The following is a 17,078-nucleotide window of genomic DNA, read 5'->3' on the forward strand; positions in this document are numbered from 1 at the left end:
GTGTGAATCTCTGCTTTTAATTTCCCCTCTAATATTATGAAAATTTTCAAATATAAAAAAAAAAAACAGAATTATACAGTGCACCTCCATATGCCCACCCACTAGATTCTACAATTAACATTTTACTATATTTGCTTTATCACATATCTATTTATTCCTTTCTCCATCCATCAATCCCTCTTATATTTTACTGTATTTCGAAGTAGTTTGCAGACATCAATTCAGCATGCATATTATTAAAGTTCAACATTAAAAAAATTTTTTAATGTTTATTCATTTTTGAGAGACAGAGCATGAGCGGGGGAGGGGCAGAGAGAGACGGAGACACAGAATCAGAAGCAGGCTCCAGGCTCTGAGCTGTCAGCACAGAGCCCAAAACGGTCTCAAACTCACGAACCAATAAAGTCTTTTTTTTTTCTTAATGTTGAACTTTATGGGGAGCCTTAGTGGCTCAGTCGGTTAAGCGTCCAACTTTGGCTTGGGTCATGATCTCACGGTTTATGGGTTCCAGCCCCTCATCAGGCTCTGTGGTCCAGCTCAGAGCCTGGAGCTGGCTTCGGATTGTCTTCCTCTTTTCTCTCTCTACCCGTCCCCCGCTCGCATTCTGTCTCTCAAAAATTAACGTTAAAAAAATAATAAAATATTTTATTAAGATGGGGGGGGGTGGCAGGCGCCTGGGTGGCTCAATTGGTTAAGCGTCTGACTTTGGCTCAGGTTATGATCTCACGGTCTGTGGGTTTGAGCCACGCATTGGGCTCTGTGCTGCCAGCTCAGAGCCTGGAGTTCAGATTCTGTCTCCCTCTCTCCCTGCCTCTTCCCCACTTGTGCGCGTGCTCCCTCTCCCTCTCTCTCAAAAATAAACATTTTTTAAAAAAAGTTTTTTTGGGGGGATGCCTGTGGCTCAGTTGGTTGTCTTTTTTTTTTTTAATTTTTTTTTTAACGTTTATTTATTTTTGAGACAGAGAGAGACAGAGCATGAACAGGGGAGGGTCAGAGAGAGGGAGACACAGAATCTGAAACAGGCTCCAGGCTCTGAGCTGTCAGCACAGGGCCCGACGCGGGGCTTGAACTCACAGACCGCAAGATCATGACCTGAGCCGAAGTCGGCCGCTCAACCAACTGAGCCACCCAGGTGCCCAGTGTGTCTGACTCTTGATCTCAGCTCTGGTCATGATCTCATGGTTTGTGGGTTTGAGCCCTGCCTCAGACTCTATGCTGACAGTGCAGAGCCTGCTTGGGATTCTCTTTCTCTCTGTCCCTCATCACTCTCTCTCTCAAAAATAAACTTAAAAAAAATATTAAAAAAAAATATTTTTTTTAAAGTTTGCCCAGGGGGAGGGGAGGGGCAGAGAGAGAGAATCCCAAGCAAGCCCCACATTCAGCTTGTAGGCTGATGCAGGGCTCGAACTCACGAATGGTGAGATCATGACCTGAGCAGAAATCAAGAGTTGGATACTTAACTGACTCAGCCACCCAGGTACCCTTTTAAGTAATCTCTACACCTAACGTGGGGGTTGAACTCACAACCCTGAGATCAAGAGTCATTTGCTCTATAGACTGATCTAGCCCGGTGCCCCAAATTTCAATATATATATTTAAGGCAATCTGCTTGTGATGTTGAAATTGGCTGTTAGTATTGCTCTTGCCCCCTGACCCCAAAGGATGATGTTGATGAAGTATTTTCCTTCCACATTTTCTATAGTCTATTTGCTAATCAACAAATTGTAAAGTACAAATAAGGAAAGTCTAAGAATGCCCACGTTTTCATTAGTGCTATAAATTAATGGCCCAACTGTAATATGTGTTGTGATGTATCCACTAAGTGAATAAAACTTTGTGAAATATAATCTATTGCAGTTTTCCACCTTGGCACTACTGACATTTAGGGCTGACATTCTTTGTTGTAGGGAAGAGTTCTATACATTGTAGAATGTTTGGTAGCATCCAGGATCTCTACCCACTAGATGCCAATAGCAGTCAACTCTTCCTCCCTATGTGTTAAATAAATAAACAAACAAACAAACAAACAAACAGTTTCCAGATATTGCTGAATGTCCTCTGGAAGGCTAAGTCACCCATTAAACACCCCTAATCTAGGAGAGCCAGGGTGGCTCAGTCTGTTAAGTGTCTGACTCTCGATATCGGCTCAGGTCATGGTCTCACAGTTCGTGGGATCAAGCCCTGTATCAGGCTCCATGCTGACAGCATGAGCCTGCTTGGAATTCTCTCTTTCCCTCTGTCTGTTCCCCTCCCCCCACATATGCTCTCTCTTTCTCTCTCAAAATAAATAAGTGGGGCACCTGGGTGGCTCAGTCGGTTAAGCATCTGCCTCTTGGTTTTGATTGAGGCCATGATCTCATGGTGAGCCTGCACTGGGCTCTGTGCTGCCAGTATGGAACCTGCTTGGGATTCTGTCTGTCTCCCTCTCTCTGCCTCTCCCCCCGCCTCTCTCAAGATAAATAAATAAACTTTAAAAAAAGTTTAGAAAGGGGAACCCTCTTGCACTGTTGGTGGGAATGCAAACTGGTGCAGCCACTCTGGACAAGAGCATGGAGGTTCCTCAAAAAAGTAAAAACAGAATTACCCTATACCCAGCAATAGCACTACTAGGAATTTATCCAAAGGATACAGGAGTGTTGATATGAAGAAACATATGCACCCCAATGTTAATAGCAGTACTATCAACAATAGCTAACATATGGAAAGAGCCCAAATGTCCATCAACTGATGAATGGATAAAGAAGATGTGTGTGTGTGTGTGTGTGTGTGTGTGTATGCACACACACACACACACACACACACACACACACACACACACACATATACATATACAATGGAACACTACTCGGTGATGAAAAAGAATGAAATCTTGCCATTTGCAACTACGAGGATGGAACTGGAGGATGTTATACTAAGCAAAATGAAGTCAGTCAGAGAAAGACAGATACCATATGATTTCACTCATATGTGGAATTTGAGAAACTTAACAAATGACCATAGGGGAAGGGAAGGAAAAATAAGATACAAACAGAGAGGGAGGCAAACCATAACAGACTTAAATACAGAGAACAAACTGAGGGTTAATTGGGGGTGGACGACTGGGGGAGTGGGGATAATGGGTGATGGGCATTGAGGAGGGCACTTTGTTAGGGTGAGCACTGGGTGTTGTATGTAAGTGATGAATCACAGGAATCTGCTCCTGAAGCCAATACTACACTGTATGTTAGCTAACTTGACAATAAATTAAAAAAAAAAAAAAGTTTAAATAAATAAATAACTAAGCTTTAAAAAAACAAAACCCTAATCCAGAGACATTAGTTTGTTTACACAGCATTTCCTTTCTAGGCCAATAAACTTCTTTAGCAGGTATTTTCATTCAGGCACACGTGGGTTCTTAAGAGAGAATGTTGTTCCAAAGTCAAAAGATAGAATATTTAGTTTGCTCTTTACCACCAGTTATTTCTTTGACCAAGTTTAACTTCTGAGTTTCAGGTTGGCTTTCATTTGCAAAATAAAAAAAAAATATGTATATATAAATAAAATATAAACATATAAAAATATATAAATATATAATATATAATATATAAATATATACAAACATAATATACAATATATTAATATCAATATAATTATTTACATATTAACATATATTAATATAATATATTAAAATATAGAATATATAAAATATAATATACGACTATATATTTATATACATTTATATAAATATAAACAATATATATTATATATAAATATATGTATAAATAAAAATATATATGAAAGAGCTTAATAAAAATTTATTTCTATTTTTAAAGAATTCTTTTTAATTTTTTAAATTTATTTTGGAGACAGAAGCAGGCATTCCTGTGCACATACATGAGCAGGGGAGGGGCAGAGAGAGTGAGAGAGAGAGAGAGGGAGAATCCCAAGTAGGCTTCATGCTGTCAGCTTGGGGCCTCACTCAGGGCTTGAACTCACAAACTGTGAGATCATGATCTGAGCCAAAGTCAAGAGTCGGACATCCAACCAATGAGCCACCCAGTCACCCCCGGAATTAATCAATTTCCAAATTACATTGATGATGATGACTTAACATATCATTAAAATGGGAAAAAAATGGGGCGCCTGGGTGGCGCAGTCGGTTAAGCGTCCGACTTCAGCCAGGTCACGATCTCGCGGTCCGTGAGTTCGAGCCCCGCGTCAGGCTCTGGGCTGATGGCTCAGAGCCTGGAGCCTGTTTCCGATTCTGTGTCTCCCTCTCTCTCTGCCCCTCCCCCGTTCATGCTCTGTCTCTCTCTGTCCCAAAAATAAATAAACGTTGAAAAAAAAAAAAATTAAAAAATGGGAAAAAAATAACTTTGTTCATTAGGGGAGGAACTGGTTTGCTAATTATACATGGTGAAACCTTAAGGTGCTGTAGTTTTAGCATCATCATAGGAATTCCACTCTCCTTTTATTTTTTATTTTACTTTCGGGTTATTCTCTGAAGAGGGCAATTTGTTAGTATCTTTCAAAATAAAAAAATGCACACTTCTTTAAAAATAACTTTTAATTTGGGAATAACTTTAGATGTAAAGAAAAGATAAAAAAAAATCGGAGAGATCCTGTATACCACCCAGCCTCCCCAAGTGATCTCTACACCCAACATGGGGCTCAAACTTAGAACTCTGAGATCAAGAGTCGCATGTTCTACTGACTGAGCCAGCCAGGCACCCCAACAACAAACTTTTTATTTTAGAATAATTTCACATTTTCAGAGAAGTTGCAAAGATAAAATAGAGAGTTCCAAGATACCTTTCACTCAGTTTCCCCCAATGTTAACATCATATATTATTACCACAGGACATTCGTCAAAACTAAGAAGCCAACATTAGTACATTATTATTAACTAAACTAGACTTTCTCCTTTTTTCTGTTCCAATCCAAAATACCACATTGCATTTGTCATGTCTTCTTAGTCTTCTTGGAGCTGTAGTTTTGTCTTTCCTGGTTGTTCATAATCTCGGTAATTCTGAAGAATCAGGTATTTTATAGAGTGTCCCTTAATTTGGAGTAATCTGATGTTTTCTCTGCATATTTAAAAAAATTTTTATTTTATTATTACTTTTTTTTTAATGTTTATTTTTGAGAAAGAGAATATGCAAGCAGGGGAGGGGCAGAGAGAGAGAGGGATGGGGGATCTGAAATGGGCTCTGTGCTGACAGCAGAGAGCCCAACATGGGGCTTGAACTCACAAACTGTGAGATCATAACCTGAGCCAAAGTTGGATGTTTAACCAACTGAGTCACTCAGGTGCCCTTACTTTTTTTTTTTTTAATTAAAAAAATTTATTTATTTATTGAGAAAGAGAGAGAGAGAGAGAGAGAGAGAGAGAGAGAGAGAGTATGTGTGTGAACAAGCAGGGGAGGGGCAGAGAGAAGTGAGAGAGAGAATCCCAAGCAGGCTCCATACTATTAGGGCAGAGCCTGCCACGGGACTTCAATTCACAAACCTATGAAATCATGACCTGAACTGAAATCAAGAGTTTGAGGCTTGGGGCACCTGGGTGGCTCAGTTGGTTGAGGGTCCAACTTCAGCTCAGGTCATGATCTCACAGTTGGTGAGATTGAGCCCGGCGTGGGGCTCTGTTCTGATGGCTTGGAGCCTGAGGCCTGCTTTGCATTCTGTGTCTCCCTCTCTCTCTGCCCCTCCACCACTCATACTCTGTCTCTCTCTCTCTCAAAAATAAAATAAAATTAAAAAAAAAAAGAGTTGGAGGTTTAATTGACTGAGCCACCCAGGCGCCCCTCTGCCACCTCTGCATATTTCTTTTGACACAGTAATTGCACTAATTAGAATTTATCTTACAGATATTCTCCCACATATGAAATGTGGGATATATAAGGTTATTCACTAAAGCACTTTTGTAACAGCAAAACATTAGAAACAACCTAACGCACACCAAGAAGGAACTAGTTGGGGGCGCCTGGGTGGCTCAGTTGGTTAAGCGTCAGATTTTGGCTCAGGTCATGATCTCACAGTTTGTGAGTTCGAGCCCTGCGTCAGGCTCTGTGCTGACAGCTCAGAGCCTGGAGCCTGCTTCATATTCTATGTCTCCCTTTCTCTGCCCCTCCCTGACTCATGCTCTGTCTCTCTCTCTCTCAAAAAATAAACATTAAAAGAATTTAAGAAAAAAAAGAAGGAAGTGGTTGAATTATGGTATATCCATATAATTGGAATACTTTCCAAAAAATAAAATATTCTACATTTATTTAAATAAAGACTGAGGAAGTTTCTTATATGTTGATTTTTCAGATCTTTAAGACATGTAGAAAAGCAAGGTATAGGGGCGCCTGGGTGGCTTGGTCAGTTAAGCGTCCGACTTCGGTTCAGGTCATGATCTCATGGTCGGTGAGTTCGAGCCCCGCGTTGGGCTCTGTACTGACAGCTCAGAGCCTGGAGCCTGTTTCAGATTCTGTGTCTCCCTCTCTCTCTGCCCCTCCCCTGTTCATGCTCTGTCTCTCTCCGTCTCAAAAATAAACGTTAAAAAAATTTTTTTTAATAAAAAAAAAAAAAAGAAAAGAAAAGCAAGGTATAGAACAGCCAAGTATGATATGCTGTCAACATATCAGAAGGAAGGAAACATATATACACAATATACATATACAATAAAATAATTTCCTAAAATTTCTTTTTTTTTTAACTTAAAAAAAGTCTCCTAAAATTATACAATATAAAAGCAAAATTTAGGGGCAAAAATTATCATTAAACACATCTTATCCTATCTCACTTTATATACTCAAATAAATTCAAGGCAGATTAAAATGTTCAAGTATAAAAGTTGGAACTGTTAACATAGTAGGACAAAGGGAGGGGATTTAACATTTTTTTAGGATATCAGAATGATCATGGCCTAAATGACACAAACCCCAGAAGCCTGACTGTATTAGTGTGTTTGTGTGTTTTTTTAAGAAACCTCTTTATTGAGGTATATTTTATAGACCACAAAATTCATCCATTTTAAGTATACAATTCAATGACAGTCATTATACTTACAGAGGTAGGCATCTATCACTACAGTCCAGTTTGAGAACACTTCTATCACCCTAAAAAGACCCCTCTGGCCATTTGCAGTCAATTACCATTCCCACCCCCAGGCAATCACTAATCTGTCTTATTGTCTCTATAGATTTAGATTTTTTGGACATTTCATATAGATGGAATCATACAATATGTGAGATTTTGTACTTTAATGTGTTTGTATTCTTTCATTCAACATGCTGTTTTCAAGGTTGAACCATATTGTAGCATGTATTAGTAATTCATTTGCTTATATTGCTGAAAAGCATTCCATTGTATGGATATATCATTTTCCTTATCCATTCACCAGCAGACAGATAACTGTTCTGTTTCCAATTTGTGGCTATTATCAACATGCTGCTGAGAACATTAACATGCAAGTCCCCATGTAGACAAGGATCTTCATTTCTCTTGGGTATCTAGATACCTAGAAGTAGAATTACAGGGTCATAGTTTAACTTAAACTTTTTAAGAAATGACCAAACAGCTTTCCAAACTGAAAAGCATTGTTATATTCATACCAGCAACATAAGAGGGTTCCTGCTTCTCCTCTTCTCTTCCTGGCCAACATGTATTATTATCTTCTTCTTTCAAAAAAAATGTTTATTGATTTATTTTGAGAGAGAGCGAGAGAGCAAGGGAGGGACAGAAAGAGAGGAAGAGAGAGAATCCTAAGCAGGCTCCTTGTTTTTAGCACAGACCCCTACGTGGGGCTCACTCGCATGAACCACGAGGTCATGAACTGAGCTGAAATCAAGAGTCTGATGCTTAACCGACTGAGCCACCCTGGAGCCCCTTGTCTTATTATGGCCATTTGGTTATAGTAGGTGTAAAGTGGTACCTCCCTGTGCTTTTAACTTGCATTTCTCTAACGAATAATGATGTTGAGCAACATATTACATGCTTCTTTAGCCACATCGATCTCTTTGGGGAAATACTATCAAAGATTTTGCTCGCTTTACTTTATTATTAATTTTTAAAGTAGGCTCCACGCCCAACACCAGGCTTGAACTCACAACCCTGAGATCAAGAGCCAGACCCTCCCCTGACTGAGCCACCCAAGCACCCCTCGCCCATTCTAAAATTAGACTGAGGGGGTTTGGCTGGCTAAATCAGTAGAGAATGCGACTCTTGATCTCAGCATCATGAGTTCAAGCCCCACATTGGGTTGTAGAACTTACTTAAAATAAATAAATAAATACACACATACATACTGATTATATTTGATTACATAAAAATGAAAATTTTCTGCATGGAAAAATATATCATAAGCTAAGTACAAAGGTGAAAAAAAACTTGAAGAATAAAAGAAGTGCAAGGCTTGTACACTGAAAACTTCAAACGTCATCGAAAGAAATTAAAGACCTAGCAAAATGGAAAAGCATCTCATGCTTGCAGACTGGAAAACTAATATTGTTAGGAAGGCACTACTCCCCCAGCTGATCTACAGATACAACGTAATCCCTATCAAAATCTCAGATTTTTTTTGCAAACTGACAAGGTGGTCCTAAATTTGATATAGAAATGCAAGGCACCTGGTAGAGCCAAAACAATCTTGAGAAAGAAGAACACAGTACAAGGACTCACACTTCTTCTTCTTCTTTTTTTTTTTTTTTTAAATGTTTATTTGTTTTTGTGAGAGAGAATGAGAGAGAGTGAGCAGGGGAGGGGCAGAGAGAGAGGGAGACACAGAATCCAAAGCAGGCTCCAGTCTCCGAGCCACCAGCACAGAACCTGATGCAGGGCTTGAACTCATGAATTGTGAGACCAAGACCTGAGCCGAAGTCAGATGCTTAACCGACTCAGCCACCCAGGTGCCCCTCACACTTCTTGATTTCAAAACTTACTATAAAGCAAATCAAGGCAATGTGGACAGAGAAGACAAATACTGTATGATTTTACTTATATGTATAATCTTAAAAAGCCAAACTCATAAAACAGAGGATGGAATGGACTGCCAAGGATTGAGGGGTGAGAGAAATGGGGAGGTATCAGTCAAACGGTGCAAACTTCCAGTTATAAGATGAATAAATTCTGGGGATCTAATGTACAGCATGGTGATTATCATTAATAATAGTATATTATATTGCTAGTATACTTCAGCTAATAGCTGAACGCTGCTAAGAGAGATGTTAAACGTTCTCACCATACACAAAAATGGTAATTATATGACACGATGGAGGTGTTAGCTAATGCCTTGGTGGTAATCATTTTGCACTGTGTAAGTGTATCAAATCACACTGAACACCTTAAACTTACATGATGTTATGTCAATTATATCTCAAAAAAGCTGAGGGCCAAAAAGACAAGAAGGCACTGGCACGAGGGTAGATATACAGAGCAACAGCATATAATTAATTAATCAAGCATATAATTAAGAGGTCAGAAATAATCTCTCACATTTATGCTCCACTGATTTTTGACAAAGACGCCAAGATCATTTAATGGGGAAAGAATAGTCCGATGAACAAAAGGTGCTAGGACAAGTGGATATCCATCTCTAAAAGAATCAAGTTGGAAAAAAAAAATTAAGTTGGATCCATACCTCACACTGTATACAAAATTTAACTCAAAATGGATCACAGACATAAATGTTAAGAGCTAAAACTATAAAACTCTTAGAAGAAAACTTAAGGGTAAATCTTTGTGACCTTGGATAAAGCAATGGTTTCTTAGATATACCACCGAAAGCATAGATGACAAAAGAAAAAAAGAGAAAAATTGAACTTCATCAAAATTAAAAACATCTGTGCTTCAACCAGCACCATCAAGAAAGTGAAAAGACAACCACAGCCTGAGAGAAAATATTTGCAAGTCATATGTATGATGAGGGACTTGTGTCCAGAATAGATTACAAGACTTTGTTACAAGTCAACAATAAAAAAGACAGATAATCTAATTTAAAACCAGGAAGGGGCACTTGGGTGGTTCAGTCAGTTTAGTGTCTGACTTCAGCTCAGCTCATGATCTCATGGTTCGTGAGTTCAAGCCCCACATCTGGCTCCATGCTGACAGCGTGGAGCCTGCTTGAGATTCTCTCTTTATCCCTCTCTCTCTGCCTCTCCACCACTCATGCTCGCTCTCTCAAAATAAACTATAAAAAAATAAAAAGTATAATAATAAAATAAAACCAGGCAAAGAGGGGTGCCTGGGTGGGTGGTTTAGTTGGTTAAATGTCCGACTCTTGATTTCAGTTCAGGTCATGATCTCACAGTTTGTGGGGTTGAGTCCTGTGTCAGGCTCTTTGCTAACAAAGGGAGCCTCCTTGGGATTCTCTTTCTCTCCCTCTCTCAAAATAAATAAATAAAACTTAAAAAAAAATCTATAGGGGTGCCTGGGTGGCTCAGTCAGTTAAACATCTCACTTTGGCTCAGGTCATGATCTCATGGGTTCATGAGTTCTGGCCCCACATGGGGCTCCTGGCTGACAGTGCAGATCCTGCTTGGGATTCTCTCTTTCTCCCTCTCTCTGCCCCTCCCCCGCCTGTGCTTTCTCTCTCAAAATAAATAAACTTAAAATACACACACACACACACACACACACACACACACACACACACACACACAGGATCTGAATGGATATTTCTCCAAAGAAAATAAATAGCCAAGAAACAAATGAAAAGATGTTCAACATCATGTAATCAGGAAATTGCAAATCAAAACCACAATGTGACGCCACTATACAGCCATTAATGGCTAAAACAGGCAGACAATAACAAGTATTGTCATGGATATTGAATAACTGGAGCCCTCACACATTGTTGATGGTGTTGTAAAATGGCAGTCATTTTGGAAAACTGATTGTCGGTGGTTCCTCAAAATGTTAAACAGTGTTACCATATGACTTCCAAGAGAATATATACCCAAGACAATTGAAAACACACAAAAATTTGTACATGTATGTTCACAGTAGGAGTATTCATAATAGCTAGAAAGTGGAATCAATCCAAATATCCAACAACTGACGAATGGATAAACAAAATGTGGCATATCCACACAATGGGATATTATTTGGCCCTAAAAGAGAATGAAATTCTGATACATGCTTTATGAACCTTGAAATATACTAAGTAAAAAAAGCCAGACACACCCCCGAACTGTGAGATCATGACCTGAGCCCAAATCGAGTTGGATGCCTAGCTGACTAAGCCACTCAGGCGCCCCCAAAAAAGAAAAGTGATTTTAAACATCCAAAATTATGTCTTACAATGAGCAAGAGGCAAATTAAAACAAGACAATACTTTGGCAAAATGACAAAAAGGATAACTGTTATTATTGTGTTTATGAGGATGTGGAGAGGCAGGTATTGCACAGTTGGTAGGGACATAAACTGCAACATCCTCTTTAAAGGGATGTAAATAAAATAAATGTAAAACATATATTTGGACATAGCAATTCCACTTTTAAGATTTCATGAATTCTACTCTCACATGTACACAAAGCATGTACAGGGGTACTCCACGCAGTTATCCAGAACCGCACAAGAATGGAAACAGTCTTAAGAGCTGACTAAAAAATTATGGTGCAGGCATACAACATGCTACTATAAAGGGATTAAAAAGAATGAGATAGATCTATATGTACTGGTAAGGAACAAATATCAAGATATACTGTGGAGCTAAAAAAGGCACTTCATATATGATACTCCTGGTTTAAAAGAGAAAAAAAAGATAGGGTGCATGCATGCACACATGTGCGCGCGCGCGCACACACACACACACAATATGTCCATGGTCCAGAAGTGACTTAGAACTTGGGAAACAGTAGGAGGGAGACTTACATTTCACTGTTCTATACTATTTGAATTTTAAACATGAACTAGTATTACTTATTATAGATTCTATACTGCAAGCATATACAAACAGGTAATGCAACTTGTAAAGAAACTGTATTTGCCAAAGAAAATGAAAACGCTAATTTGAAAAGATATATGCAGCCCTATGTTCACTGCAGTATTATTTATAATAGCCAAGATATGGAAACAACCTAAGTGTCCATCAATGGATGAATGGATAAAGACTTGTGTGAGCATGTGTGTGTGTGTGTATAAAATGGAATACTACTCAGACATAAAAAAGAGGGAAATCTTGCCATCTGCAACAATGTGGATGGACCTCAACAGTATTATGCTGAAATAAGACAGAGATAGACAAATACCATGTAACTTCACTTATATGTGGAATCTATAAAACAAAACTCATACATATAAAAAAAGACTGGTGATTGCCAGAGGGGAAGGGGGTGAGAGGGTAGGAGAAATGGGTCAAAGCGGTCAAAGGTACAAACTTCCAGATATAAAATAGGCAAGTCATGGGAATGTACTGCATGATGACTACAGGAGATAATATTATATTGAATATTTGAAAGCTGCCAAAGGAATAAATCTTAAAAGTTCTCATCACAAGGAAAACCAATTTTTTTTTGTAGCTTTGTATAGTGACTGATAACCAGACTTATTGTGGCCATCACAGTGTATACAAATCTTGAATCATGTTGTACATCTGAAACTCATATGTTACACATGAATTTTACCTCAATTAAAACAAACAAACAAAAAAACAAACAAACAAAGCACCTGGGTGGCTCCGGTGGGTTGAGTGACAGACTCTTGATTTTGGCTTAAGTCATGATCTCATGGTTTGTGGGTTTAAGCCCTGCACCTGGGTCTGTACTCACAAGTACAGAGCCTGCTTGGGATTATCCCTCTCCCTCTGCCCCGCCCCACCTCCCGCCCAAGATAAATAAATTAAAAAAAAAAAAAAAAAAAAAGGTAAGAAAAGAACCTGTATTTGAATCCTGCCTAAAAAAAGAGGTCTCTTTTCGTCAAGTTCACAAAACAGCCTCCTCAGCAAGATGGTGGAAAGGGACTGGTGCTGGCAGAGCTAACCCACCCACGATTCCTGGAAGTGGTCCATTTTCATCCAGGTACTGTTCAGCTGCAAAGCCGTACAGTTTAGGGGATGCTGTTTAATGCTTGTGAAGCAACAGTAACTCAAGAGAACGAATGATTATCATGAATAAAAAAACTTGCTAACTTTTACTGAGTACACGTAAGCCCCTCCCATGCATTTACTCAGGTATTGCTCACCACGATCCAGTAAAGTGGGTACTATTTACCATCTTACAGTTGAAGAAATTGGCTCAAAGATAGTGATTTGATGAATGCTCACTGCCAGCAACCAGACAATCTAACGAGAGTTTGTAACTGATAGGATTCCTTGTCAAACCACAAGGGGAAGGGACATGCCTAGTAGCCAGGACTCCCGACTCCTGCGCCAGACAGCTTCCATCAGACCCGCGCGGCTTCGGAGTAGCAGAGGAAGGCCAAAGCAGCCCTGCGGGCACGAGTCTGGGAACCCCGCTTCCGGGAACCGGCCCACCCCAAGAAGTACCACTCGGGGACCTGCTTCCCGGCATCCTTCCCGCGCGACTGCTCACTTCCGGCCCTAAGTGGGCCCAAGCATAAGCATCACCTGGCCAGCACCCTGCTCCTTGGACACGCTCTCCGCCGGGATTCCTGGCTTTACACCCTCGTCCCACCGCCGCCCCCGCCTTCTGTCAACACGGCCCCCTTTCCTGCCCTGTGCCCCCCGCCCCGGCCCCAGGGCCCGAAGCTGATGACCGCCCTCACCTCCTCTCTCTTCGCCTGCCGCGGCCTTTTACAAACGCGTCCAAACTGTTCGCTGTAACGACAGTCGTTATTGGTCAGGGCTGCCCACGCGCGGTAAATACCCGCCCACTCCGTTCGCGTTGTCTGATGGGAGTTGTAGTTTACTCCTGTAGGCGGGTAAGAATTGCGGCGGATTGCCTTGGTGGAGTCTGAGCTAACCTGGAGGCTGTAGCGCTCAGTGGGGCCGGAGTGCTTCTGGCCCACCCTGCTGGGACAGAAGGCACCGATAGGGTTCTACGGCTGATCATGACTGCTTCAGCCCTGAGAGAACCCTGTTTCTGGTAGAATTCATTGGTAATTGATTTAAAAAATCGCCTAAGATGATCTGTATTATTACTATGATTTATCGTTTTGTCAAGGGAGGTCATGTTCCAAAGTATTCACTGTTTCTAATACTTGTGTGTTTATATCAAGTTATCTTTTTCTACCTTCATCACATGCTGACATACTAGAACGTTTTCCCTTGTAATGAATTGAAATCGGCTTCCTATGTGTTTTAGTTCTGTTCCTTGGAATTACACAGAATAAATCTTTGTTCATTGTTGAAGAAGGCTTCCGAGTGCAGTGTGTTAAGGATGAGGCCTGTGTGTTGGAGAACTCTGGAATGAGATTTCCTGAAGTTTTGGGCCTTGATTCTGTTACTTATAGGGGTGGCACGGTGGGCAGGTTGTGTAAGAACCTTAGTCTTCTCATCTATTAATAAGAGAGATGGTTCTTTCCAGGACTCTAATTTGCTATATTGTTTCTCAAACTGGAGGAAAGTGGATTAGGGCACACTTTTTCCAGAGTATTTTTCCAATTTTGTGACTCTGTTTTGATTATAAGCTTTTAAAATGATGATCAGTATATCCTGGGTCATCTGGATGATCACCTAATAATACCATAGAGTTTCAGTCCCAGTTTGTGTTTATGATTGTATCCGTGCAAAGTGATTCTCTAGAGCAGTTGCTCTTCTTCTGGGAGCATTGCTACAAGCATCTAGTGAATAGATGCCATGGATGTTATTTAAGATCCCATGGGGCATCAGACTAGCTCATTCAGTAGAGCCTATGACTTTTGATCTTGGGGGTTGTGGGTTTGAGCCCCATGTTGGGTGTAGAGATTACTTAAAAATAAAATCGTAGGGCACCTGGGTGGCTTAGTCACTTAAACATACGTCTCTTGATTTTAGCTCAGGTCATGATCCCAAGCTCATGGGATCAAGCCCCAAATCAAGCTCTGTGATGAGCATGGAGCCTGCTTGGGATTCTCTCATCCTCTCCCTCTCTGCTTCTCCCCCTCTCCTGCCCTCTCTCAAAATAAATAAACATTTAAAGAAATAATAAAGAAAATAACATCTTTTTAAAAATCTTACGGTACACAAAACAGCCGAGCCCTCACAACAAAGAATTATCTGGACCCAGATATCAATAGTGCTGGGGCACCTGGGTTGCTCAGTCGGTTAAGCATCTGACTTCGGCTCATGTCATGATCTCACAGTTCATGAGTTTGAGCCCCACGTCGGGCTCTCTGCTGTCAGTGCAGAGCCTGCTTTGGATCCACTGTCCCCCTTTCCCCTTCCCTGCTCTCTCTCTCAAAATAAATAAATAGACTTTATTAAAAAAATTTTTTTTAATGTTTGTTTTTGAGACCGGGAGAGACAGAGCATGAGTGGGGGATGGGCAGAGAGAGAGGGAGACACAGAAAGGGAAGCAGGCTCTGGGCTCCGAGCTGTCAGCACAGAGCCCGATGTGGGGCTCAAACTCACAGACCATGAGATCATGACCTGAGCCAGAGTCAGATGCTTAACCGACTGAGCCACCCAGGTACCCTAAATAAATAGACTTTAAAAAAGAGTTAAAAAAAAAAAAAAAGCCACTAGTGCCAAAGTTGAGAGACCCTGTGTTAGAAAGTGGGGAGAAGGGACTGTAAGGTATCCTCCAAACTGAGAAGGCACTTTGAAACCAAAAAATGAAGCAGGCAGGCAACTCCATACAGTTTACAGAATTTTATTCAGGGTAACTTACTGACAGGGAGGATCCAGAGGGTGATGATCCAGGCAGCTGTGCAGCTAGTCTTTGCAAAGTCCAGATCTAAATTTGCAGATTTTATAGAAAGGAGGGATGGTCAGGAGGGCACTGAGGTGAGGTCAAAGGGTCTGCATACAATTCATTGATAGCTAACCTTTAACAGACCTCATGGTGCCATCTGTGCATCGAGGAGGTAGGTGGAGGGAAACTGTTATCTCTACTAGTTATCTAAACAAATTTAGGGAAAGCAAGAGCAAGCCTCCCCACATTCTGGTCATGGCATACATCAACCTCTAAGGGGCCTGAAACGGCCCCAGGGGAGGTCATCACAGGTACATGGATAGGGTGGTGGGGCCAAAGATGGAGTCAGTAGTATCAGAGCTCCTACACTCTGTTTTAGAGAGAGTGGTTACAATGTTTTCAATGGAATTGCCCAAATGTGTCCTAAGAGATTTGTGGGTTTTCAGTTTAGATATGTAGTATGTTCCAGTCAGGAAGGAAGCTATCAAACAACCCCATTCTATTTTTAAGTAGTTAGTTTTTTAAGTAGGCTCCACACCCAACGTGGTGCTTGATCTCATGACCCCATGATCAAGAATTGCATGAGATTCCAACTGAGCCAGCAGGGAACCCCTAAGCAACCCTATTCTAGAAGAGGTTTCTTCCTTCCAAGCCATACACTCAGGGTTCTTCTAAGAAGAAGAACCAAAGAAGGGCCTTTGAAGAAGCATTACCATCGTGGAAGTCCCTTCTGAGCCTTCTTATAAATAGAATTCTCAGATTGCATAATATTCTCATTATGGTTTGACACAATGAGACAAAATGAGGACACAATGAGGCCTTCCTTCTCTATTCTCTGAACATCATTTTTTTCAGCCTCGAGGTAGATTTTTTCTTAAAGTTTATTTTATTTATTTTGAGAGACAGAGAGGGAGGGAGGGAGAAGGAGGGAAAGAGAGAGGCAGAGAGAGAGGAAGAGAGAGAATCTGAAGCAGGCTTCCACACTTTTAGCACAAAGCCCAGTGTGGGGCTCAATTCCATGAACCTGATCATGACCTGAGCTGATATCAAGAATTGGACCCTTGGGGCGCCTGGGTGGCGCAGTCGGTTAAGCGTCCGACTTCAGCCAGGTCACGATCTCGCGGTCCGTGAGTTCGAGCCCCGCGTCGGGCTCTGGGCTGATGGCTCAGAGCCTGGAGCCTGTTTCCGATTCTGTGTCTCCCTCTCTCTCTGCCCCTCCCCCGTTCATGCTGTGTCTCTCTCTGTCCCCAAAATAAATAAACGTTGAAAAAAAAAAATTAAAAAAAAAAAAAAAAAAAAGAATTGGACCCTTAAACCAACTTG

General features: G+C 40.8%; 1 protein-coding gene across 7 annotated transcripts in view; it reads right to left on the reverse strand.

The window, feature by feature from the left end:
* The window catches only part of CA3H2orf42 (chromosome A3 C2orf42 homolog), a 33,121-nt gene extending 19,326 nt beyond the window's left edge, over positions 1 to 13,795 (reverse strand). Inside the window, exons 1-2 of one of the 7 annotated variants that reach the window (XM_045446360.1) lie at positions 13,687 to 13,735; positions 7,578 to 7,643 (exon numbers count right to left, since the gene is read on the reverse strand). The gene's annotated coding sequence lies outside the window, so the exon portion shown is untranslated. Of the gene's footprint in view, positions 1 to 7,032; positions 7,212 to 7,577; positions 7,644 to 13,302; positions 13,638 to 13,686 lie in introns of those variants that run through there. The other 6 variants (XM_045446361.1, XM_045446358.1, XM_045446359.1 and 3 more) reach the window with 6 other exon arrangements.
* Positions 13,796 to 17,078: the final 3,283 nt, after the last annotated feature.

Source organism: Leopardus geoffroyi, chromosome A3 (genome assembly GCF_018350155.1).
Source record: "Leopardus geoffroyi isolate Oge1 chromosome A3, O.geoffroyi_Oge1_pat1.0, whole genome shotgun sequence".
In the NCBI taxonomy this organism is placed as follows: domain Eukaryota; kingdom Metazoa; phylum Chordata; class Mammalia; order Carnivora; family Felidae; genus Leopardus; species Leopardus geoffroyi.